We start from the raw sequence: 26,909 nt of genomic DNA on the forward strand, positions 1-26,909 counted from the left end.
TTTGAGCAAATCATTTAATCACTTAACCACTCTGCATTTATAATCTTCAGATATAAATCCGAGGACATAATAACCAATAGAATTTTGAGAGCTAAGTAAGCTAACTTATGCAAAGTACTTGGTATAATGCCTAGTTTATATTAAGCAAGTGAAGAGTAGCTATTATTGTTAATAATAATCACATTGTTATATTTTTTCTTATGGACTTGTTTTATTTCTCAAAGCAATTTCTCTCCCCAATGTACAAATAAAGAGAAAAAAGTCATCCCCAAATCCAAATTCACATGATTAAATAATAATCAAAGCTTTTAAAAATAGCCCATTTTTGGGGTGCCTCGGTGGCTCAGTTGGTTAAGCGTGCAACTTTGGCTCAGGTCATGATCTCACGATTCGTGAGTTTGAGCCCTGTGTCGGGCTTTCTGCTGCCAGCGTGGAGCCCGTTTCAGATCTTCTGTCCCCCTCTTTCTCTGCCCCTTCCCCGCTCGTGCACACTTGTGCTCTCTTTTTTTTTTCTCCAAAAATAAACATGGAAAAATAAAAATAAATAAAAGAGCTCACTTTTCCCAAATTACATGTTTATGGTAGGTAAATCAATGTCACCCAGTTTAGCAGTAGTGGGATCTATAGGATCTGTCTTCAGGAAAGATGGTCAAAATTTTGTGGCTCCTGAGTGGTTCCCATCAGTTGAGCATCCGACTCCTGATCTCAGCTCAGGTCCTGATCTCGTGGTTCATGGGATCGGGTCTTGCATCAAGCCCCGCTTAGGGCTCAGTGCTGATAGCACAGAACCTGCTTGGGTTTCTCTCTCTCCCCTTCTCTCTGCCCCTCCCCTGTTCTCGTTCTCCCTCTTTCAAAATAAACATGAAAAAAAATTTTTTTAAAGAGTACAAGCTAATTAATTATAGAATGTCCTTTGGGTTAAGGTTTTCTGCTGTCCATCATTAGCTTTGCATTTTATCAAGAATCCCACAGAAGTGATGCCATGTTCTCAGCGCATCGTATCAGGAGACCTGATATTCATGAGCCCCATGTTGGGAGAGGTAAACTTGTACCTGCCTGGTGCCTGCCAGATTTCTCCATTGTAGAATTAATTGATAAACACATTGTAATTATTTGAAGCTACATCTCGGGAATCTTTGGCTCCGCATCATGAAAAGTCTTCCTACTCAGGAGAGAAAAAAACGGTGTTCCCTAATTCATAGGAGATGGCTGACTGTCATAATTTTAAACAAAGAGTAAGGATTATTTAAATAATTTAAATAGATTAATAAAGGAATCATACTTGCTTTATTATCTTGTTGTCAAAACCATTGGATTTTTACCCTGATCTTATGTGACATCTTAGTGGCATTTGACATTTTGGCACTTCCTTATGTAAAACACTCCCTGTTTTGATACCTGTGATGGCAATCTCTAGGGTCTCCATTCCTAAATGGCTGGCCAGACTTGCTTCTCTTTCTGACCACTTATATATCTGTTTGGTTCTTTAGCTATATAATGATATATAATGATTAAATATATCTTCAGATAAATACCTTTTTGACAAAAGAAGAAGCTTATTCTGGTAACATAATTTTATGTAGATTTTTTCACTAAGTACATTGGGATTATTTTCCTATACTTTGAAATACTCATATAAATAATTTTAATGGTGGCTTTACATTCTATAGTGGAAATGTACCATTATTTATCTATCATATTCAAGGATATTTATGTTTTCTTTTTAAAAGACATGTAGTAATGCCATAGCAGGGGTCAGGAAAAAATACAATAACAACAGAAGAGAAAAAAGTTGTTATTTCCCCTTCTCCCAAAATTACTACACATGCACACACACACACACACACACACACACACACACGAAATACTTTGGAAGAACATATACCAAATATCTACAATTAATGTCTTTGGGGGATAGGTTTTGCGTAAATTTTATGTTTTTTAAAAACTTTTAATGTTTATTTTTGAAAGAGAGACAGCATGTGAGTGGGGGAGGGGCAGAGAGTGAGGGAGACACAGAATCTGAAGCAGACTCCAGGCTCTAAACTGCCAACATAGAGCCTGATGCAGGGCTTGAACTCACAAACCGTGAAATCATGACCTAAGCCGAAGTCAGACACTTAACCGACTGAGCCACCCAGGCGCCCCAAGAGTAAATTTTATTTTTAAAGTAAAATAAAACCTGAAAAGTATTTTATGTTACTGGAACCAAAGGACCAAATCAGACTCATCCGGGGGGAACGGAACGAATATCGGAAAGAGAAACACTGAGTCGGTAACAGAGACCTAGGAGGGAGAGTCCCAAATGGGAGATGACCTGTCCATCAATGTTCACGAGTGGTGCTGCTGAACACTTAACACAAACATGCAAGTGTATTGGAGAATAGCTACATGCACATCCATGTACACACATACATATCTAGGACGTCTGGTAAGCAAGACTCATGCGAGCACTGAATATTAAAATTTTTGAAATATAACATAGGCAGAATATTATTTATTTGGTATCATGGATATCTGAAGGTACATCAGAACAGAAATGAGTGGGATTAATGATATTTATCATAAATATATAATAACTGCGATCACCATCACTTCTTGACAATATTTGAGTCTTAAGATGTGCCAGGTTTTGTGCTAAAACTTTTTATCAGTATTATCTCCTTTAATCTCATCAATTGCTTATAGGGTAAATACTAGTATTATTCACATGAGTAAGAAAACAGACGCTCAGAGAGGTTCGATAACTTCCCAAAAGTCACATAGCCACTAAAGCAGCAGAACCTATGTTTGGTCCCATCTAGTCTGACTCCAGAGCCCATGTTCTTAAAAACTATACATACAATGTCATTAATTGATTTGTCTTTATTTATTTTTAAGTTAGTCATATCTTTGGGCCCAGCTAGGTAGAAAACATAACAAAAAATCTGAAAAAGATTACATAATTTCTCTTTTTTCTTTATTTATTGAAGTATAATTAGCATACAGTGTTATAGTAGTTTCAGGTGCATAATATAATGATTCAACAACTCTGTATATTAATCAGTGTTCATAGCCACAATTTTCTATGTTAAAAAGCAAACCCGAGAAGTTTTTTAACCTTTCACAGTTTAAATAGCTGAAATTTGTGGCTTATTTTGTTTTTTAACTCCCACCCTCTTTATTTTATTGTTTTTGTGAAAACAGCACTTAACATGAAAACTATCCTCTTAGCAAATATTTAAGTATACAATACACTATTGTTAATTATAGGTGCTGTGCTATATTGTAGATCTCTAGGATTTATTCATCTTGTCTAACAGAAACTTTGCACCCTTTAATTAATACTTCACCATTTTCACCTCCCTGGAGCCCCTGACAACCACTACTTATTCTCTGCCCCTGAGTGTGACTATTTCAGATTCCTCATATAAGTGGTATCATGTACCATTTTTACTTGTGTGCATGGCTTGTTTTACTTAGTACAGTATGTTCCTTGTTCATCTGTATCATTGCTAATGGCAGGATTTCCTTCTTTTTATGGCTGAATAATATTCCATTGTGTATATACCATATTTTGTTAATCCAGTCATCCATAATGGTCATTTGGGTTGCTTCCAAATCTTGGCTATTGTGAATAATGCTGCAGTAAATATGCAAGTGCAGATATCTCTTCAAGATCCTAATTTCAATTCCTCTGGCTAAATATCCCGAAGTGAGGGGAGCCTGGGTGGCTCAGTCAGTTAAGCATCTGACTTTGGCTCAGGTCACGCTCTCACAGTTGGTGGGTTTGAGCCCCATGTCAGGCTCTGTGCTGACAGCTCAGAGCCTGGAGCCTGCTTCAGATTCTGTGTCTCCCTCTCTCTCTCTGCCCCTCCCCCATTAGTGCTCTGTATCTCTCTCTCTCAAAAATGAATAAAAACATTTTTAAAAATTTAATAAATAATAAATGAATAAATATCCAGAAGTGAGATTGCTGGATTATACGGTAGTTTTATTTTATTTTTTTAGGAACTTCCATGCTGTTTTTCACAGTGGCTGCACCAATTTTCATTCCCACCAACAGTGCATACCTGTTCCCTTTTCTCAACATCCTCACCAGCATTTGTTGCCTCTTGTCTTTTTTATAATAGCTGTTTTAACAGATATAAGGTGATACTGTGGTTTTGATTTGCATTGCCCTGATGATTAGTGACGTTGAGCACTTTTTCATAAAACTGTTCACCATTTGTATGTCTTCTTTGGAGAAATATCTATTCAGTTTCTTTGCCCATTTTTTTAAACTTTGTTTTGACTTTTTTTAAAAAACATTTATTCATTTTTGAGAGACAGAGCACAAGCAGAGGAGAGTCAGAGAGAGAGGAAGACACAGAATCTGAAGGAGGCTCCAGGCTTCAAGCTGTCAGCACAGACACTGACACGGGGCCTGAACCCACAAACCGCAACATCATGACCTGAGTGGAAGTCAGACACTTAACTGACTGAGTCATCCAGGCGCCCCTCTTTGCCCATTTTTTAATTGGATTATTTATATTTTTGACATTGAGTTATAGGAGTTCTTTATATATTTTGGATATTAACCCTTTATCAGGTATGTGGTTTCTTTTACCCCATTGCATAGGTCACCTTTTCGTTTTGTTAATTGTTTTCCCTTTGCTTTGGAGAAGCTTTTCAGTTTCTTGTTTATTTTAGATTTTTTTTACCTGTGTTTTTGGTGTCATATCCAAGAAGTCATTGCTAAAACCAAAGTCAAAAAGGTCTTCCCTGTTTTCTTTCAGGAGCTTTAGCATTTCAGATATTACTTTTATGTATTTAATCCATTTTGTTAATTTTTATGTATGGTATATAAGGGTCAAATTTCATTCTTTTATATGTAGATATCTGGTCTTTCCAACACCATTTATTGAAAAGACTATCCTTTCCCCATTCTACATTCTTGATACCTTTGTCAAAGATCAGTTGAATGTATATGTATGAGTTTATTTCTAGGCTCCCTGTTTTGTTCCATTGGTCTAGGTGTCTGTTTTTTATGCCAGTACCATACTGTATTGAATATTGTAGCTTTGTAATATCCTCTGAAGTCAGGAAGTATAATGCCTCCATCTTTGTGCTTCTTGCTCACAATTGCTTTGGCCATTTAGATTCCTTTGTGGTCCCATTTAGAATTCTAGGATTGTATTCTCTATTCCTGTAAAAAAAAAATACCATTGAGATATTGATATGGATTTTAACAATATGATTTCTTCCAATCCATGAATATGAGATGTCTTTACATTTATTTGTGCCCACTTTAATTTCTTTTATTAGTGTCATGTTTTGCAGTATACAGATTTACCACATGGATTATTAGTTCTAACAGTTTTTGGTGGAATCTTCAGGATTCTCTACATGTAATTTCATCACATCTACAAACAGAGATCATTTTACTCTTTCTCTTCCAATTCAGATGTCTTCTATTTCTTTTCGTTGCCTAATTGCTCTGTTTAGGACTTCTAGTACTATGTTAAATAGAAGTGGAGAGTGGGGATTCTCACGTTACAGGAAAAGTTTCAGTTTTATGTCATTAGATATGATGTTAGCTGTGGGTTTGACATATATGGCCTTATTGTGTTGAGGTAAGTTCCTTCTATACCTAATCTGTTGAGAGTTTTTCATCATAAAGCATGTTCAATTTGGTCAAATGCCTTTCTGCACCTATTGAGATATCATAGATTCCATGTCTCCTTTTTATTTATCCTTCATTGTGTTAATGTGTTGTATCATGTTGATTGATTTGTATTTGTTGAACTATCCTTGCAACCCAGTGATAATGAATGAATGAATGAATGAATGAATAAAGAGGATTGTTGAGGCCCCCTACTATTATTGTATTGCTATCTATTTCTCCCTTCACATTTGTCAATGTTTGCTTTATACATTCAGGTGTTTCCATGTTGGGTGTATGTATATTTGTCATTTTTATATCTTCCTGTTGAATTGACTATTTTATCATTATGTAACAATCTTCTTTGTCTATTTTGACAGTTTTTGAATGATATAAATATAGTCATTCTTGCTCCTTTTGGTTACCATTTGCATGGAATATCTTTTCTCATCCCTTCATTTTCAGCTTACGAGTGTTCTTAAATCTAAAGGGTGTTTCTTGGGGCACCTGGGTGGCTCAGTCAGTTAAGTGTCCGACTTCAGCTCAGGTCACGATCTGGTCCATGGGTTCGAGCCCCGCGTCGGGCTCTGGGCTGATGGCTCAGAGCCTGGAGCCTGCTTCCGATTCTGTGTCTCCCTCTTTCTCTGTCCCTCCCCCGTTCATGCTCTGTCTCACTCTGTCTCAAAAATAAATAAACGTTAAAAAATTTTTTTTTAATTTTTTTAAAAAAAATAAAGGGTGTCTCTTATAGACAGCATATAATTGGGTCTTATGTTTTTATATCCATACAGCCACTCTGTATCTTTTGATTAGTAAGTTTAAACTGCATATTTGAAGACACAGTCATCTCTTCCAGTCTTTACAAATTGGCTTCAGCAGGGAAAGCCCTTCACCAATCAGTCCAGTCAGAGATTCTGAGCAGACCAGATGGTAGGAACCACAGAGAAGGTAGGCTAGAGGGCCCATGGCTGGACCCACTCACTGGATCTGCAGGTGAGTGGGGCTGGTGATGGGGTCTACGAGTTGGTGGGTCCAGTTCTGGGGTCCACAGGTGGGCAGGCCCAGGGTCAAGGTCTGCAATCAGGCTTTTTTTTTAATGAATGATGCTTCAAGGATTTCTTACAGCTTTATCTAATATCACTGACATACAAAGAACTACACACATTTAATATGTACAATTCACTGAATGCATAGACCACAATTATCCATTCATCCATCAGTGCACACTTGGTTGCTTCCACCTTTTGGCTATTGTGACTGATGCTACTACAAACATGAGTATAAATATATCTGTTGAAGCTCTTGCTTTCAGGTCTTTGGGGTATATTCCCAAGAAGTGGAATTGCTGAGTTGTATGGTAATTCTACTTGTAATTTTTTGAGAAAATGAGTCGATGAATACATTTTCATTTTTAAATTCATACATCTTAAATTATTAGTGAGGAATGACATTTGGAACATTTTTATGGGTCTTGACATTTCTTTGTGACTTATGAGTACATAATAACATTTATAATTTTTCTAATATCAAGGATAGTAACTATTTCCTCTCATGTAAGTTTTGAGTATTTTCCCACTCGTTATTTACTTGTTACTTCACTGAAAGGTGATGTGTCTGCTTGTGTATGGATTTATTGTAGGAGTGGGAAGGGAGGGATGGGGCCATTCTTTCTAAAACAAATATTTGCAATGTGAAAATTGAAAGTTCACATTTTGATGTGAAACATAGTCTTATGCAAATGGCTTCCAGAGAAGATCACATCTGGCATTTGATTCTTTGTCTTTGACATGATCCCTGACAAGCAGGCACACCTGTTTCACACCCCAAGTTCCTTCTGCCCAGTATTTAAAAAGGTGGATGTTCTTGCAGGAAAAGCAATAAATCTATGGAAGAGAAGCCCATAAAGTCTCGTTCAAGGTGCTTAGTGTGAGAGACTTTGGCAGAAATAGAAAATTCCAACTATATTGTCACTAAGCTGTTTGAGAAATAGGCAATCAGGCTTTGATTAATGAGCATTTCCTTCATCACTTATGCCCAACCTCTTTACAGCTTATTTCTGTAAACTCTAATACATGGCCCCAGAGGAAATGCTGTTTTCTCTGGTTTTGAGATCTCTTTGCCTCCTAGGTCTAGACCACCCAGGCAGCAGGCAGGCTGGGCAAAAAGACTCCAAAAATTATTAGGCTTAAAAAACAACAAACAAAACAGACAACTCTCAAGTATGAAACGTCTACTTTAAATCTTAGCTCACAGGTATCTTCAAATGTCTTGAAATTCTTTTTCTTATATCCCTGGACTGCCAGGTAACTGTTTTTCCTATTCAAAACTTAAGAGTAGCATCAATATGTGTTAGTCAAGCAGAAAGGAAGATGGAAAATGTGTATCTTTGCTTTAATCTTAAGATCAAACACACTCCTTTATAAAAGTGTTTCTCAGTATTTTTTTTTCATTATAACCCCCCTAAGGAGCCCTTTTAGACAATTTTTCCTAACTGCCCTCCTCCAATGAAATTTTAATATCACAGATATAAACACAATACATAAAGAGATAAACAGTATACCTGTGCATTCAAAGAGTGAGAATTTTTCCCCACCATCCCCCTTCTGCAAGAAACAATTTTGGGGGGGGGGCACCTCGGTGGCTCAGTTGGTTAAGTGTCCGACTTTGGCTCAGGTCATGATCTCTTGGTTTGTCAGTTCAAGGCCCACATCAGGCTCTGTGCTGAGAGCTCAGAGCCTGAAGCCTGCTTTGGATTTTGTGTCTCCCTCTCTCTTTGTCCCTCCCCCAATTCATGCTCTGTCTCTCTCTCACTGTCTCAAAAATAAACACTTAAAGACATTTAAAAATTAAAAAAAAAAAAGAACCAACTTTTGAACCCTATTGGGAATGAATGATCTACAAAGTTTTCTCTAGCCATCCCACATTCACCTTTGAATCACAGACTCTCAGAGATATAAGGGAACTTGTCCTAATTGAATTATCCTTACCCACTCATTTTTAGTAGACTCAGCTGGGAAGGTTCTTTTTTAAAAAATACAAATGCTGGGGCTAGCTCTAAGATGTACTCTATCAGATTCTCTATAGTTGGAGCCTGGATCATTTGTTAATGCCAAGTGATTAAGGGTACACTCTAAATTTTGAGCCCCTCATTGAGTCCAATCTTTATCTAATAATAACTTTTAAAGTGGCTCATGTTTATTGAATGCTAATGATGTGCCAGGCCCTGTCTAATTCTCTCAAAGTGCTTAAATCAACCCTATGAGTTAGGTACTACTATTATTTCTTTTTTAAGGAGAAACTGAGGCATAAAGGAATTAAGAAATTAAGCCAGCGATACACAACTGGTCTAGGCAATCCGAAGCCACAATTGTCACTCTTCACCATTAATCCACACAGCTACCATGTTTATGCCAAGTTTATGCATAAACCCCTTCTTCTCCATGTCCCTCTTGTCCATGTCCTTGCTCAGGAAGACACGAGGGTCTGTGCCTAAGATGCCAGTACTGGTGGTGCTGGAGGGATGCCCTGCAGAAGTGGGGAATGGTCCAGTCACAATTCCAAACATCACTGCTTCTATGTCCCAAAGGGAAACTGCTTGAGCCCAGAGTCCCATAGATCCCCCTTTCCAGTTCTCTCACTATGGCCTCCAACCCTTTCCTACAAACCAAAACAAGACCAGGGGATGAGGGGAGAGGCATGCCTTTCCCTCTGATATCTACTCTCTCTCTCTCCTCCTGTGTCAGCCCGTAAATAAATGCTCTTTTGCCAAAATAAAATAATAACAGCAAAACAAAAGTCATGCATTCTGATTCATGCAAATTGGCGCCACGTTCCCAGCCAGGTCTCCCTGCTCCACAAGAGCAGAGGGAAGCAAGGCTGCTCAGACTGAGGTTGCTGAGCTTCCCCAAAAGTTTCCCTGCTGAGGCTGTAACAAGTTAAAAAAAAAAAATTCTTGTTTAAGAAAGTACCATCCCTCAAGGGGCAGCCCTGTATTTCTCTGTGACTTGAGCAATGTCACCACTCTCCAGAGAATGGAAAAGAGAGGGGATTTACTGCTTAAAAGGCTTCTCAATAAGTTACTGGCCTCAGTAGAGAATGCATATCCATAATTTGTGGAGGAAGCGATGAATCACTAGAAAATACATCCTGCCCATTAAAGTGAGCTGTCGGCCTCCGGACTCGTTAGCCCAACCCACTGCAATGGAGGGTCTGGGCCAAGGACACCTGGAACTGCTTCTCTCTCCACTGGTGTTCAGGGCACAGACAGGACCTTTGTCATTGCCGCAGAGGCTTCAAGGTCTATGAAGCTAGGGGTGTGCAAAGTAAGTTCATATGAGGAAAAAAGAGGGAAAAAGAGAGCCCTACTTCATCAAGTCTGTCTTAAAGAGAGAAACTTTTAGCTATTCCTGCAGGTGATGGGGAGTGTGCATGAATCGGCAAGATTCACATCTGTGGCCAGAAATAAGATCCGGAGGGTGAAGCCTGGGGAGCAGGCTGGGGATATAGAGACATACAATGAGCATTGGTTTATCTAATCCACTTGGCAAAGGGAGACTGAAGGGAAAACAAGAGAGCAAGTAGGACAGAAGTAACCAAAGAAGAAAAAAGAAAATATTTACTAATCAACCCACCAAAGGGAGACAGAGAAAGTTGAAATCAGCATCATAATGTGTCTGTAATTACTCAGCAGTCTGGCAAACTTGGCCCAAGTCTAATGTCATTCTTATTTTCAAATGCTCGGGAGCTCAAAGAGATAACTGTTTCCTGTCCCCGTAATTAATGGAAGTGGAAAGCTCAGCAGACATTCTGAATCACACCGACCTGAGCCCCACTGGCTCTTCTGACCACACAATGGTAGCTCTGGGGCTGCTGCCTCCTGACCCACGGGAGCTTTCCATGAGTCCGTGAGCACCTTGCCCCCGGGAGAGGAAGAAGGCCAGTAGGAACAACTGGGAGGTATTACCCTCTTCTGCTCCCACTGAGGCATCACTATAAGAGCCTTTGCAGACTGAAATGAGAAGCAGCCCCCTGCCCCAGTATTCTTATTTCTTTCACCCAGGGCTCTCATAAAAGAAAGCATCCACTCCTCCTCTAATACAACCTCAGAGACATCACTTATACCAAGATATCGCTGAAATTTCTTCCCCTCGGTGTTTTCACATTTTAATTAGGACCAATCCCTATGTCAAAAAGAATGAATTGCTTAGAGCAGGATTTTAGTTAATAGCCACCCTTATGAGTAGGCTGGGCCCCAGGAAATCACCCTTGATATGGCTTATAAGACACTGAAGGACCCAGTCTCTGCCCAGGTCTCTAACGTATCCAACCCTTTGGGACACCCATCTCCCCCTCAAACACACCACCATCTCACCAGCCCCAGGGTCTTTGCACATGCCCTTCTTTCTATCTGGAACTCTCCCCTACAGTTCCTCACATGGTTAATAGTCCAGCTTAGCCTTCACATCCCAAAAAAAATATCATTCCTTCAGGGAAATCCTCCTTTGTTGCAGACTATGAATCTGGAATTCTTCCTTGTCCAGCAAAAGAACAGATGCAGAACTGAATACAAGAGAGGGGCTAATGCCCAGGAGGTGACAAGAGCCCTGAAGAGGGGTTTCGTCTCCATATTTCTTGATCTCACAAGATATTACTCACATGGAGAACATGAAAAAAACAACATCTTACATGCGTAAATGTGGAGAAGACAATCAGACAGTAATCATTAACTTGTGTGTATAAGAAGCAAAGGGTCTGGCAGGGGTGGGGTGCAAATGGAGTTTGTGATCAAGGTGCCAGATGGAAAGTAATTTCCTGCAGGTGATCTAACAGGTTACTCGTGATCCCATTAACATTAAAACATCTTGCTAGCTAACCTTGGGCGTTTTGCCCTAAGCTTTTTTCTAACCCATTTATGTAAGTAGAATCTATTTCCCCACACTTCCTGCTTCCCCAGACAAAGTCAGGCCTCCTTACTCTAGGCTCCCCAGCATCATGCACTGCTTCTCTGCAGCACATATAATTCGTTCCTTCCTGCCATAAAGGCCCTAAAGGGTCACAATAAGCTTGACAGCTTCCAGCTACTTAAAGAGGGTCTGTGAGGCTGGGAGAGTGGAAAGGGGGAATGAGTAGGTTCAAAAGGCAAATGAGTCAGGCCCATAAAAGCTTAATTCAGGATTTTATTCTAAGCGCAACCAGAAGATGCTGGAGGGTTTAAACAATGGAGTGATACAATCTGATTTATATTATGAATGGTTCCTCCAGCTTCTGTGTGGAAATGGATGGAGGTAGGAACAAGGCTAGGAATATAGTGGGGTTGTGCTAGGGGTATTTGGTAGAGGAGGAGTAGACTGATTCAATGTGTATTTTGAAGGAAGACATCACCCAGTGTATCGATAGATGGAATGGAATGTTTGAGGAAAAGAGAAGAATCAGTTTGTGGCTTGAAGTAACTAGTAAATGTGGCATTGTTTATTAACATGGGGAAGACTGGGAAGGAGTAGGCAAGGGAGGGAAATCAATGTTGTCTTGGTGAGTTAAACTTGAAAACTCTTTTAGATAAGTGGAAATGTCAAGAAAGCAGATGGTCCTGCTAGGAAAAGTCAGAGCTGGAAAAAGATACCCAGCCATCATCGACCTATAGGCAGATTTAGCAGGATCAAGGCTACTGGCCAAGTACAATGAAGGAAAGGGTTGGCATCAGTATGGAACCACAAAGCCTGAGTGAGCAGGGAAAGAAGGACCTGAGAACAGTGGGACTAGGGGAACGGAGCAGTGAACGTCACCAGAAGGTGATGTAATTGCCACAGAGGGAGCCCTAGAGCAGGAGGGGTGCAGGGATAGGGGGTGGTTGTCAGAGGGTATTTAAGGAGGCAGTGACCTCTACTTTGGGACTCACCTCTTTAGGTTAGCTCTCACATTCCAGTCCCAAGCCCCTGCTATGCTGCTGGAGTTACTCTGCTCCAAAACGTCTTCTCTGCTTTTTAGGTTCCCCTCCTTCCATGGAGGCTGTCGCACACTCTGCAACTTTAATCCAGCTTAATGTGCCTGCGGACCGCCTACACATTGACCATTATATGAGCTCTAGAAAGGCTCCACATGCATTCATGAACACCTTCCCAAATCACTTCCTGCTTGTCGCTGCTCTGCTTGATTTCTCACCCTGCGCTACTCTGCGCAGCCCCCACACTCTTTGCCCTAGTCCAGAGTCTCGGGTCCACTGTCCATGCAAGATCGTGCTTTCTGCTCTGGATTCCATCAGATGGCAATCACTGCTCCATTTAACTCTGTGGCACTAAGCCTCTGACTGACATGGCACCCCAGCTGGCCCTGCCTGGTTCTCCCTGAGGGACAGGATTAGAAAACACCCACAACCCCCTCTACGACCCCCTCCGTGGAAGGCCTCCACCAGCAGGTGCCATCTCTGCCCTGACGAGCTCCACCTCCCATTTTCTCTTTATACTTGAGAATATGTTCCCATCCGCTTTGTAAACATGTTCTTTCTGGCATGTTTTAATTGTCTGTAGAAATGTTATTCTTCTCCTTAGTTTCTTTTTTTTTTTTTAACATCTTTTTATGGAATTCCATCTCTATCTTTTTGTTGTTCATTTTTATGAGGAATTTGGTTGCTCTTCCTTCCTAACGTCATGGCTCTAGAGCCCCCTCTTCTGCTGCTTTTGTGAAATGTTCACAATAGGTTTCCCTGTCTAAAAATCCATCTCTCCTCTTCTTTCACCTGGACTTTCTTTTTTCTTTGTCTCTGTTGATCCCGTGCTGCTATGTTGGATCTTATTCCCAGCAGTCTCCACTCACGGTGGGGCCCTGTCTTGGAAGGGAGTTTTGTCTGGTTAGTTTTGAGGGCTTGTGGGTCCCTGACTACCAGGCCCTTCAGATCTTGTCACTTGCACACAGCCTAGCAGAGTCTAAAAACTCCTCCAGTTCCAGCCATCATTCTCAAGTTGGCCTAGTACATTTCCGGTGAGTGCCCATCTACTTGTTTGGGAGATTATGGCATACATCAGATGCCCTGTTGCTCCCCTTTGCTTTCTCCAGCACAGATGTTGATACAATTCTAGTCTTGGAGTGTTGGTGGGTTCATGAAGCTACTTTGTCAATTAGCTTTTGTGCCAGTGTTGGCTATGGATTTGGGGAGTTGGGGGAGGAGGGTCTATCTAATTGCTTTAATTTTAGAGGTATATGTGGAGAAATTACAATATTATGCCACCACTGCCATTTTCCCAGAATCCCTTGGTTTATCTGTTTATCTGTTATCTTTTAACAACACTCTGAGGTGCTTACCATTATTATTCCCATTATACAGACGAGGAAGCTAAAGCCCAGAGAAGTTAAGCAAATTTCTTAAGGGAAAACATTGTAAGCAGTAGAAATCAGATACAAATCCAGGCATTCAGCCGATGTAGCATATACTAACCACTCTGCAAGGCTTCATTTAGCTGTCCGTAAGCCATCAGAAGGATGAGTAGAAACTGAACAAATGAACAATAGGGAAACACTTGTTTTCAGTTGAAAGAACAGGATAAACAAAGGCCCTGAGGCTTCCCTGATTTTGAGGAATTGAAAGAAGCCAGTGTGGCTAGAGACTTGTGAGACATGGGAGGATTGCATGAGATGCTGCACGAAAAAGAAGCCAAAGTAGATTATTCAGGACATTGCAAGCCATGGAAGGATTTTGCATTTTATCCTATATGCAATGCAAAGTGGTCCAAGAAACTCTAATTTTACACAATGGAACTCAGAAGAAGGATTACTTTACTCCACTTAAAGAACTAAATTCTGTGTCTTTGGACCTAAAAAATGATTTGACCACAGAGAAGATGGGTGAATCACACAGTATAGTGCATTCATTGCCTTTTAGGAAATGAACCAAGATAGGAGGAAAATAGTACCCAGGGAATGGAAGAGTCATGAGAAAGGAAGATAGATAGCTTGGATAGGGGACCAGTTGGAGAAAACCCTGGACAGTCCTGCTCAGCAGGCTCCTGGGAGCAATGGCCTTTCTACATATCAGTTGCTCCTGAGGGAAGAATGTTGACTGAGCCATGGATCCCGTGACATAGGCAAAGCTAAAGAGAGCTGCTGCTTTAGGCTGACTACAACAGCACATTCTTTCAAGAGTCTGCATCCTTTTACAATTTTTGGGACTCTGCATCAGAAGGTCAGCAGCATTCACCTGTCAAGATATTTTGAGTAGTAATGACTCCCCTTTCTTGCTCTTCATATCAATCGCCTTTTGTTATAGTCACCAAGGCTTTGTGAGTTGGCTTTGTGATATGTCTTCCAGACAATGTAATATTTGGCACTTTCTCTATTCACATTCAAGCTTCAGGAAAAGTATCAGGGCCTGTGATTCAGGCATTATTTTTATCTACACTACATGGAGGAGAGTTGCTAAGATGCTGTGGGATTGTCTTTCTGGGATTTCATATCTTTGATAAATAAAGCAGAGTCACTTTTCCACACTCACTTTTAATTTCTAGAGCTGTTCTAGGTTTGCATTTTAAACTCTGTCTTCTATGGAATCATTGGGAATTATTTTTTAATGTTTTCTATGATTTATTTTTGAGAGAGAGAGACAGAGTGTGAGCAGAAGAGGGGGCAGAGAGGGAGACACAGAATCTGAAGCAGGCTCCAGTCTCTGAGCTGTCAGCACAGAGCCCGACATAGGTCTTGAACTCGTGGCCTGCGAGATCATGACCTGAGCTGAAGACGGACACTTAACCAACTGAGCCACCCAGGTGCCCCTGAATCATTGGGAATTATTTATGGAAAGGCCACAGGAGAGGGAAAGGGTCATGGGTCATAGGCCATAGCCCAAAGGGAGGTCAGGACAGCTCTGCTCAGCTAAGGGCAATCATGGGAGATTATCACTAGCCATCCAGCTAGTTTAGATGGCAGGTAGGAGGTGGGGTAGGAATAAGGTGAGGGACTCAGGACAATGCTGGGGTGTGCAGCTGAGGCACTTGGTCCCTGGAAGGGAAAGGCGGCAGTAGTGATGCCATCATAAGATTTGATGCTTGACATGAGCGTGATTGTTTTCTACTCAGCTGGAGCTACTCTGGATGGAAACTGGTGCCTCCAATTTACTTACACACCCCTACATGAAACCTCTCTTCCTACACCAAATGAGCCAGGGATCCTTTACTTAGCATACCAGTGCTTCTCAACATTACCTGGGAACACGTCAGAATACAAAACAGGGACCCCATCCCAGAACTACTGAATGAGAAACTCTGGGAGGGGGGCCAAAAATCTGTCTTAACAAGCCCTCCAGGGCATCCTCATGCTCCCTGAAGACTAAGAACCCACGCATCACGTTAAGCCTAGAAGCTAAGTAGGAAGCATGGGGTGGCCTCTGAAGTCTCCTTACCTCTGGGGATGTGGCATTTTCCCTGCATCGCTGGCACAGACCAAACCGTGTGCTTTCCATGTGCTCTCCATTCAAGCCAGACCCTGTGGAGGAGTCAGAAGTCAGGGCCAGCTGGAGGGCACATCCTGGCAAACTTGCTGGGGAGCAAGGGGATCTGTGCCTTCTACACAGTCACAACGAGTAGGCTTTAGAACATGCCCTTTTCCAAACTCCTCCTTATGCAGTCAGAATCTTCATTATCCACTGGTAAAGGAGAGCGGAATAGCCACCTTAAAATATACCACATTGGCATATTGATTACTTTGAATTAAAGTTACTTGAGAAACAGCTGATTCAAGAAGGACACTCTGACCTCCTTTGTCCTCCTAAAAGCAGGAAATAAATCTCCCATGTGAATGTACACTCCTTATATCAAGAGGATGGAAGGCATCCTTATTGCCAGAGACAAGGAATTCGGGGCTGAGGGGGCTCTATAAACAAACCTTGTTACCTCATTACTAATTAGCTATCCCAAGCCCAAATACCTTTTTTTCATCAATTCTTCACAAATTTGTTTCCTTGCCTAAAAAGTATAAAAGATGCCTGCTTCAGCCAGTTCTTTGAGTCTCATATCTTTATGGGCTCCCCTACATATGAAATTAAATTTGATTTTCTCCTATTAATCTGCCTTATGTCTATGTAATTATTAGACCAGCCAAAGAATCTAGATGGGAAGAAGGGAAACGTTTTTTTCCCCTCACTGACAACTCCTTGTCCCAGGTTGAATATCAGTTTATCTGCATTTGTCTAAGCAGCAAAGGAAGGCAATTTCCACAGATGAGGGTCAACTAACTGTGTTCATACACTCCACCTCCCATATAATGATGATGACGACGACGACGACGACGACGATGATGATGATGATGATATGATCCCACTGGAAAGTCATCTGCTTCATCAACAATAAGATTAATTGGGACACCTGGGCGGCTCAGTTGATTAAGCATCCACTCTTGGTTTCGGTTGGGGCCATGATCTCATGGTTCGTGAGTTCTAGCCCCGCATCTGGCTCCTTGTTGACAGTGTGGAGCCTGCTTGGGATTGTCTCTCCCTTCCCATTTCATGTGTATGCTTGCCAACGCACACTCTCTCTCTCTTTCAAAATAAATAAATAAACTTAAAAAAATAATGAAATGAATGTACGATGGATACTTGGAAAAATCTCTCCAAAGGCAATCTTTAGGAATCTTCCCTACTACAAAAATGAGGAAACATTTCTCTCCTCTTGCCCATCACTCAGAATCCTTTATAGAATCACTTGCACTAATGTTTGCAATAAATCCAAGTTTGGGAGGGTGGAGTTTGTTCTTGTTGTTTGTAGTGTTTTATCTTATTTTAAATGGAGGTTTGGAACAAAGACTTCAGAATCAGAAAGATTTAGAAATACACAACTCACTTGCTGTGTATCTTGTAATCTAAAGCAATCGACTTAGCCTCATTCAGCCCTTCTAGGGCTCTGTTTTCTTATCTGTCTAGTGGAGATGACTGTCTATTTTACATAGTTGAGCAAATTATAATAAAATAACTTGTGCTTACTCTGTAGAGTACCTTTTTGTCTCTCCTGCTGTTTTCTCTTTTACTTGCCTTGTGTAATATTCTTGCACACAGGAACCTCATGGGTGAGACTCCTTTCCATAAGGGAAAATGAAGGATATTACCTTGTGACTTTCCAATTTTTAATAATCCTTATATTAGTAAAATCAAATCCCCCACTGGACTAGAACACTTCCTTCTCTCTATAAGCCTCTAGAGTTTGTGTCTCATGTCCACCTGGAATGTTAGAACCAAAAAGGGCCTTAGATTTGGTCCATTTAATGTATGTTTTTTCTTTTTACAGTTGAAAAAACAGTGATCACTAAAGCCAAGATGACAGGTTCAAGGTCATTTGGTTAGGTAGTAGCGAAGCACAGATTCCAATCTATTCTTGTCCATCTTCCATTCTGTTATCCTACCTAACAGCGAAATTGAAGACACCACAATTTTCCCTTGGTTAGCTTCCTGCTAAATTTTTTAAAAACTGGAAAGAATCTGATTTTTCTTCCACTCATTCCTGGCTCAACATTATGCACCTACATTTTTTAATCAACAAATAATGGAACAGGCATGATCATGAATATACTTCAGAGAGCAGAAAGAGCAAAATAATTCCATGGATCTCAAACATCTTTTTAAAAACAATAATCTTTGCAGAGTCCAGTAAGGAAACTCAGAAGCCCTCCCAGACCACCCACAGGTCCTGCATTCAGGAACACCCAACAGGAAGCCGAAGACATGACCCAGAAAGGAAGCTAATTAAAGCACACAGCAGGGAATGAAGCCGGCCACCTGCATCATCAATAACCAGTGTTTGTTCAAACAACTGTAGCATTGAAAGAAGAAAAAGTAAAGAAAACTCCACTGTTGTAGTTGATTCCAAGAGAGGCGTGCTATGATTTCTTTGATGTTCCACCACAGGATTTCTGCAATAAGCAGCCCGGCCTGAAAACAGAGCTGCCCCATTGGGAGGTCAGTACAAAACCAAATGATATCAGGAGAGGATGGACCCAAAGATCACTACATGTGTGACGAGGATACAGAGCAAGACTGTTTCCAAATGTCAGATTTGTACTTCCTGATCCCCTCCTCTTGGGCTCATGGGTCTTAAACCCTTGATAATTCACTTTGGGCCATGATAGTATCATCCACTACTGACCTCTTTGTGTTCCTACTCAAGACTTACAGAAAAGTTGGGAATGTGAGCTCCTGCTTCTGTGTCCACCACTTTCTTGTGGCCCCAACACTGGCAGAGGCCATATAGGAAGCTCTTCACCAACTCAACCCTAACAAAACACATTGCTGATGGTATCATAGTCCTGCTCATACATTCCACAGACCCCCTGTCTTTCTCTCAGATAACACTATTTACTCCTACTTTTTCAACTCTTCATGATCCCTTTCCCTAATGATGCCTCTGGAACAGTCTTCTCTCCCCTCCCCCACCCCCCCAATGACTGAAAAATAATCCTCTGTTTCAGTGACTCCTACAGCCACTGGGCTTTCTATTCACCAGTTCCCTCCACTTATGTCTTTGAATGATACAGCTTTTGGAATATCAGTGATTTGTGCTTATCTATGTAATACCTGGGTGTCTCTTCACTCTTCTTATCCACATTTAACTTGGACTTAAATATCCCAGTGAGCTATCCACAGTGTAAGAAAAATAAAAATGTTCTCTAGGAGCCTCCTAATTTTCCCAAGACATATGCTTTGGTTGTTATCCTTAAGTATTATTGTTAGCATTATTTAACAGTGAACTGGCTGCTGAGAAGAAACAGAGATGTATTCCCTTCTCAGTGAGTTAACAACTTAAATCATAAAAAAAGCACATATATATGTTTGTTATACATAACTTCCTTCAGTTTCTGCATATGTGTGTGTGTGTGTATTTAGAGAGTATACACACACACACACACACACACACACACACACATCAAGGAAAGCACAACAGGAGAGGAAACAAAATACTAAGGAGATTGGTAATTACGTTGTAAGGATGTTTGAGGTGCACAGAGGGGTGTATGCTTCTGAGCATATGTTGGCTAAAGCCTGGGAACCCGCCAAAAGGCACTTGTGAGACCCTTGGAGCATTTCTTGGATGACTTAAACTGGCAGCAAGCTAGTTTCCAACTGGAAAATAGTTCCTTTACTCAGTTTAAACAGTCAGTGTTAATTGTTCTAATCACTTTGAAAAACCACCTGCAAGTCCCTGGATCATGGAGGCTATTCCTTGGCCACTCCCAGATGGGTCACAGCTTGCTGTTACAGCATGGGCTATAACCTACACAGTCATTTTCCCTACAGAAGAGAGTATGTTTCCAGTATGCACAAGACACTAGCAGGCCCTAGGTCTCTGTCTTCATGGAGTTTACACTCCAGTGGAGTGGACATGCTTACATGTAAACCCATGTGATTATGTGTTTCATTATACCTGCTTTGGAGGTCAAGTCCTGTGAGAGTTCATGGCAGAGACCCAGCCTCTGGGAAGGGAGGTGGGCAGAGAAATTTTCTCTGGAGATGGGGCAATTAAGCAATGATATAAGAGGTGAGTAGGGATTAATCAGAAAAACAGAGGGGTTGGCAGCATCTGGAGGCCCATTAGCATAGAGAGGGTGACACATTTGAGGAAATGGACACTGGCCAATGTGACTACACAGGCAACATTAGCCATACATGAGGTTGGAGAGCCAAACATGGACCAGATCAGGAAAGGTCCTGTGGCTCATATAGACAATTTTGAATTCTATTCCAAGTACAATTGCTAGTCACTGGAGTGTGTTAAACAGCTGGATTTGTGGTCTGGTAACTATGGAACATGGAGCAAGGTTGAATGTTTAAATCACGCTTATCTTTGGCCGATATAAAGAAATAGTGCTTTGAATATCTCTCCAATTTGTGTATGTCTTTTTACAAATTAAGAATGTCATGTGAGGCCTTTATCCTCTCAACACCTGGGATCCGGAATTCCATTTGGAATCTGCTTCTAACTGCCCCGACAGGATGGGGGATGAGTCTGGTTCTGTTTTGGCTCTGGTGACAGCAGACACACCACTTGTGTGCTACTTGTCTGCCCTCTTGTGTTTACTTCAGATCCACTACTGTGTAAGCCTGGTTTCCACTATAAAGCAGACTGGGAGTGTGAATGAGGGAGGAGACGGTGGGTTGGGACTGTAGGGAAAACAGCGTCTAAGTCACAACATGGAGGAAAGTAACGCCATCTTCCTCACCTTCATTCCCCTGACCTCCCGGGATGAGTGTTTAAAACTTGGGTTTATGAGATTAGCATGAATAGCTATGGAGTTTTGAAGTGGATTAAACATCGATTCAAAGTTAGCAGCCTAAAAATTGACCAAATCCATACAGATTACGGAAATCAGTATCTTGAGGCATAGTCTAGTTTAGTAAGAGTTCATTATTAAGAAGAATATTTTGTTGATCCTGAGCCACTTCTGCCTCCTCAGATCCATTCTGGGGGTCATCGCCCCCCAACTAGTCCTTCTGTCAGCATTTCCTGGCACAGCCCTTGTTTGCTCTCATTCCTCTACCAGCCAGCAACTACTCCACACCCACCCAGTCTATCTCCTCATGACTCTTCTCTCTCTCTCTCTCTCTCTCTCTCTCTCTGTCTCTCTCTCTCTCTCTTTAATTCTTAGTGATTTCTTTATGGAATAAAATTGAATAAAGGGAAATGTATGAGGAAATTGTACACAATATTATTATCTCAAGAAGACCTTCCTAAAAGTCAGTTCCATTACATGGTAGAATGAGTTCCCTGGAGAAATAAGAGGACAGTCACCTGAGTTATTTAAAAATCAACTGGACAAAGCCACCAAGGATGTGCTGGCAGGAAGACCCCAGTCTCAGCCCTCCTAGAATGAAGGAAAGGAACCTAATAAGATTTTTCTCTCCTTGTCTCCCTTTTTCTATAGGCTGAATTCTTTAACTCATACTGAAATCAGTTATATCCAAAGATAGCAAGATTCACTGCTTTCCTGTGGCCAAATTCATCAGAAAGTAGAACAAAAGCTAAGGAGGGGGATATTAAAGAATTCCTTCTTTGACTATCAGTGACCACCCTGGTCCCATGGGAGCAAATCAATGCACAGCTTTCATTCTACACCTGCTCATGATTCTGTGTTCAAAGCAAAAATTCTCTGAAAACAGGAGGGTAAGTTCTGCTAACATTTCATGGCAAAAACTGCTATATTATACGTAGCTTCCTGCAGTGTCTGCAGATAATTTTTGTCCATCAACAAGTAAAGTTTTATCCCCCAAATAACACCTGTTTTTCTATTATATGTTTATGGTAATTTCTCTGAAGTCCAAGGATTATTTTTTCTTTGTTTACAGCCTTGCAGAGCTTTGCAGTAATTTTTTTTTCAAAATCAAAACATGTAAAATATAAGCATTACTGTCTTAGGACAGGTCAACATCCTTACTGTCTAGCACTCGAGGGTCCAAGGAAGTGTGGTGGCTTTCTATAGGGCATGCTCAAATAACCACATCCTTTGACTTTACCCCAAACTTCATTGAAAAGTCTACTATAATTTGATCATTTGATAGTGCCTCATACATAGAGCACTTGTACTTTGTAAGCTCTTTTACAAATACCCACTCTTTTGATCTTTAATTTGAGCATTATTGAGCTCATTTTACAAATTAAGGATCTGAAGCTCAAAGGGGGGAAATAATTTGCTCAGTGAATAACACAGAGATAGCAAGAGGAGGCTGGAATACAACCTCGAATCTGTCTACAAAACCCAGGATTCTTCCTATTCAACTACCTTGCCCTTCTCAGGGATTTGGGGAGCCTTGACCTAGAAACCTGCAGATGACAAGTTTTGAATGCTGAATCCTCAGTCTATGTCAGACTGAAAAAGCTATACACTCAAATAGAAATGATATATTAATAAAAATGCTGTTTTAATCAATAGCCCAGATGAAATAGCTGCTTATCTACTTTCAAGTATTTTTCATTCACAGGGAAACAATCATGCAAATTAATATGGACTTTTTGTCTCTAAGTTGAAGGAATTCACCTGATTCCCCCAAATTGGATCCATTCTGCCTAATCTCTTTGCAGAACCCTCTTTTCCCCACCTCTCCTACACAATCCCCTTTACTCCACCAGTCAGAGTACCTCGGGGTGAGCCCCTGAACTTCGAGAAAGCAGTGTATTGGAGTATCAATAACTTACTGTTAACTAGATTTCGCTGGAAGATCAAGCAATGTAAACCCACACAGCATCTTGAGCAGGAGCTCTCTGACTTCTAGAGCTGACTATTTCTCTGCTAATTCCAAGGAACCAACAAAACTGCAGAAACTTAACCTTAAGAATGGCAAAGAGTAAAGGAAGCAAGCTTGCAAACAGAGAATTAATGCCTTACTAAAGGGGGCCTTGATCAAGTCTTTAATGAGACAAACCATCACCCTTTGAAGAAAGGCAGGACCTGATATTTGCTTCTAACTAACAGAATATGGCAAAGGTGATGGGACGTCATTCCCATCTGACTGGATTGACGAAGTAAACAGTCATGTTCATAAAGCCCATGTAATAAGAAACTGCAAGTGGCCTCTAAAAGCTGAGAACAACCTCCAATCAACATCCATCAAGAAGCTGGGACCTTCAGTCCTACAACCACAAGGAAATTAATTTTGTCAACACAGGAAAGAAAATTAATACATCATGCAAAGATACATTTGCCCAAAGAATGAAATAATACTTGAGTGGACCAGTTAGACATCAAAACGGTACACAGTTATGTTTTCAATAATTTTTCTTAACAGCTAAATGGCCCTCATTAAGTGCCTTTGCCCTTCTACATCTTGGTTACTGTATCCTTAAGTTGCTGGAGGATTTAGTGAGATAGTATATGTAAATCACATAAGTACCCCCTATGACCTAGGTGTCTTTGCTTCTTTCCTTTGGCTTTTAAAGCTAGCCATGTCAGTAGTGATCAGATTTCCAAGCAATATCCTGGTTGACCAAGCTTATGCTAAATGGTCTTCTGCCTCAGATATCAAAGATATGAAAATACTGGAAAGCACCAGTGCTACACCAACCTCCTCCCCAAACCCAAAATAAAACAACCCATTATTACACTGTAAGAAATCTTCACAGGAGAAAGGGTAGTGTATTAGTGTTCTATTGTTCATAACAAATTACACCAACTAGAGGCTTACAACACACCCAGTTATTATCTCACAGTTTCTCTAGGGCAGGAATCTGGGAATGGCTTATTTGAGTCCTTTACTCAGGGTCTCCCAAGATTGCAGTCAACATGCTGGCCACAGTGGGAAAGATCTCCTCAAGCTCCCTCAGTTGTTGGCAGAATTCACTTCCTTGTCCTTGTAGATCTCATGGTGGCTTGCTTCTTCAAGATAAGCAGGAGAGTTTCTAATCTCAGGGAGAGCCCCCAGTCTCTCTTTTAAGAGATTTCACCTGATTAAGTCAGGCCACCCAGAATGATCTCCCTTCTGATGAACCCAAAGTCAACTGATTTGGGATGTTAATTACATCTTCAAAAGTCACTTCATTTTTGTCAAATTCTATTGGCTAGAAGCAAATCACTAGTTGTACACACACACACACAATGGGACGAAATAAAAGGACATGACTCATTGGGGGTCATTTTGTATGTCCAATACAAGCAAGGTGCAGTCCAAACATTCTGATCAGTGTCAATACGTATTTTCTTTTAGCCATATTACTTTACCAATTTTCATTAACTTTTAATACGTTCGTTTAGCCACTATTATTTTACCAATTTTTTATTATCTTTATGATGAGGATCTATATCTCATACATATTGTCAGGTGGCTCTCTATTAGGTGTCAGCACGCAAATTAGGTTATATTTGAGCACATACTGATTTCTGTACTTATAAGACCCAATTTAGGGGTTCCTGGGTGGCTCAGTCAGTTAAGCGTCCAACTTCAGCTCAGGTTATGATCTCACAGTTTGTGAGTTTGAGTCCCCCATTGGGGTCTCTGCTGTCAGCGCAGAGCCTGCTTCTAATCCTCTGTCTCCCTGTCTGTCTGTCTCTTCTCCGTTCACATGTGTGCACACGTGAGCTCTCTCACTCTCTCTCTCTCTCTCTCTCTCTCAAAAATAAATGACATTAAAAAAAAACAATTTATAGGTGAACCAAAAGGATATTACAGTCTCCTAGCTGCTAGGTCTTATAACATGTTAGTATTATTTAATCTTGGAAGAGGCAAAGCTTAGGGTCTGCAACCACAGTGCCTGAGAGTTACTTGAACCCCTGTAATGTACCATGCTGACCCACTTTATGATGAGAGTGTTTTCCCACAGACCTCCTTCCCTGCCAGCCTGTCTCAATTTTCCAATCCTGAGCAGGGGCAATGAGCAGTGGTCACCAAGGGATTAGAGGATAAGGACTGAGTGTGGGACTCTGGCAAGATTCTTAACTTTCATGTTTAATTTTTATCTCTTTGGATTAAATAGGTAAGTGGTCTAGACATACCCCACAGCCTTCATTTTTAATCTGCCTACAGAAAGTAGGAAGAAGAGTCTGTCCTTTATCCAAAATTGGTCAAAAGAGCAGAGAAAGAAAAACACCACATAGGATCACCTATAACCTAATAGAGCGGAAAAACAGAGTAGAAAAGTGATTGTCAGGGGCTAAGCATTGAAAGAAATAGGGAGATTGGTAAAAGGTACAAACTTTCCATTAGAAGACAAATAAGGTGTGCGGATCTAATGTATAACATGGTGATCATAGCTGATAACACTGTATTAGGTCATTGAAATTTGCCGAGAGTAGAACTTAAATGTTTTCTCAAGAAGAAAAGAAATTTTTGTTTTAAAGGGGTGGGTGCACCTGGGTGGCTCAGTCGGTTAAACATCTGACACTTGATTTGGACTCAGGTTATGTTCTCATGGTTTGTGGGGTTGGGCCCCATGTCAGGTTCTGCACGGACAGCAGCAAACCTGCTTGGGATTCTCTCTCTTTCTCCCTCTATCTGCCCCTCCCATGTTTGCACTCCCTCTCTTGAAATAATAAACTTTTAAAAATTTTGTTGGTTTTTTGGAGGGACACCTGGTGGGGCGGGGGGGGGGGCGGTGCTCAGTCGGTTAAGTGTGTGACTCTTGATTTCAGTTCAGGTCATGATTCCAGGGTCATGGGAGCATCAGGCTGCATGCTAACCATCCGGCCCACTTGGGATTCTCTCTCTCTCTCCCTTTTCCCCTCCCCCACTCATGCTCACTCTCTCTCTCTCAAAATAAGTAAACATTTAAAAGAAACAAAAAGAAAATGCTAATGCTCGCATTTCATTCCCAGATATTGTGTCATAATTCTAGGATATGAAAGCAACATAACTATTCTTTAACAACTCTAGTTGACTCACCTGTGAAGCCAGAATACAGAACTACTGGTTGATCTTATCAACACATCCTATGCTCCTAGCTATAGTGACTGCTTCGGAGATCAGAATTCAAACGTACCTAATATAATGAGACCCTGACTCTAAATATTTGTCTCTTTGCAAGAGGGAAGAGGAGGAGACAAAGTTCTCTCTTTCCAGCTGGAGGTGAAGCTAACATGCTATAATGTTTGGAGACACGGTGACCTTTGGAAGCATAAGAATGAAACCAACACTTGGAGGAGCACAGCACTGAGCAGAGAGAAGGAGGAAGATGGGTCATTGTTCCAGGCTGCACCTGAAGCTACCAAGAGCCCAAGAGTTTGCAGTTCTCAACCGGTACAATTCTTTTTGGCTCAAGATAATTGAGGGGACGGGGGCGTTTTGGTTTCTGTTACTTGCAACTCGGAATTGTCCTAAAACATCGCCACTGGCAAACTCAGACCAAACGTATAGTTTCCCAGGTTGATCTCCACAACAACATAGATCAATCAGAGTTATAGATTTTTTAAGGCTAGAAAGAACCCATTGAGTTTCTAGTCCAACACACTTACTTTATGGATTAAGGTCTACAGCACTTTGGGGAAAAGCCCAGTAAGTGACAAGCTATATATCAAAATCAAATTTCTTGACTTGAAATAAAGTGATTTGTTTCACTACTCCACACTACTTCAATAATACATTAAAAATTTATTAGAGAGGGATTTTTGAGAACCAACTATGTGTTCAGTTGTAGGATTCTTTCCTGTAAATAGTCAGCTGTCCAGTAGAAGATGTGGTTTTCATTCTCAACAAATTTGCATTCTATCTATTATAAATTCCCCAGTTGAAGACAGAAATATGAACACAGAATTAGTGATAAAGCATCCAGGCTTGTCAAGCCCACCCACTTATTACCACTTTCTTTTGACCATGAATGATACACCTAATTTCTTTAAT

At 40.9% G+C, this 26,909-nt stretch overlaps 1 long non-coding RNA gene across 1 annotated transcript in view; it reads right to left on the minus strand.

Annotated features, from left to right (window-relative positions):
- Positions 1-2,894: 2,894 nt before the first annotated feature.
- LOC113600290 (uncharacterized) overlaps positions 2,895-26,909 on the minus strand; it is a 73,558-nt gene continuing 49,543 nt past the window's right edge. The window contains exons 3-4 of the long non-coding RNA XR_003421291.2: positions 16,008-16,090; positions 2,895-5,167 (exon numbers count right to left, since the gene is read on the minus strand). This is a non-coding gene — a long non-coding RNA (uncharacterized LOC113600290). The remainder of the gene's footprint in view (positions 5,168-16,007; positions 16,091-26,909) is intronic.

This window comes from Acinonyx jubatus, chromosome D2 (assembly GCF_027475565.1).
Source record: "Acinonyx jubatus isolate Ajub_Pintada_27869175 chromosome D2, VMU_Ajub_asm_v1.0, whole genome shotgun sequence".
NCBI classification, from domain to species: domain Eukaryota; kingdom Metazoa; phylum Chordata; class Mammalia; order Carnivora; family Felidae; genus Acinonyx; species Acinonyx jubatus.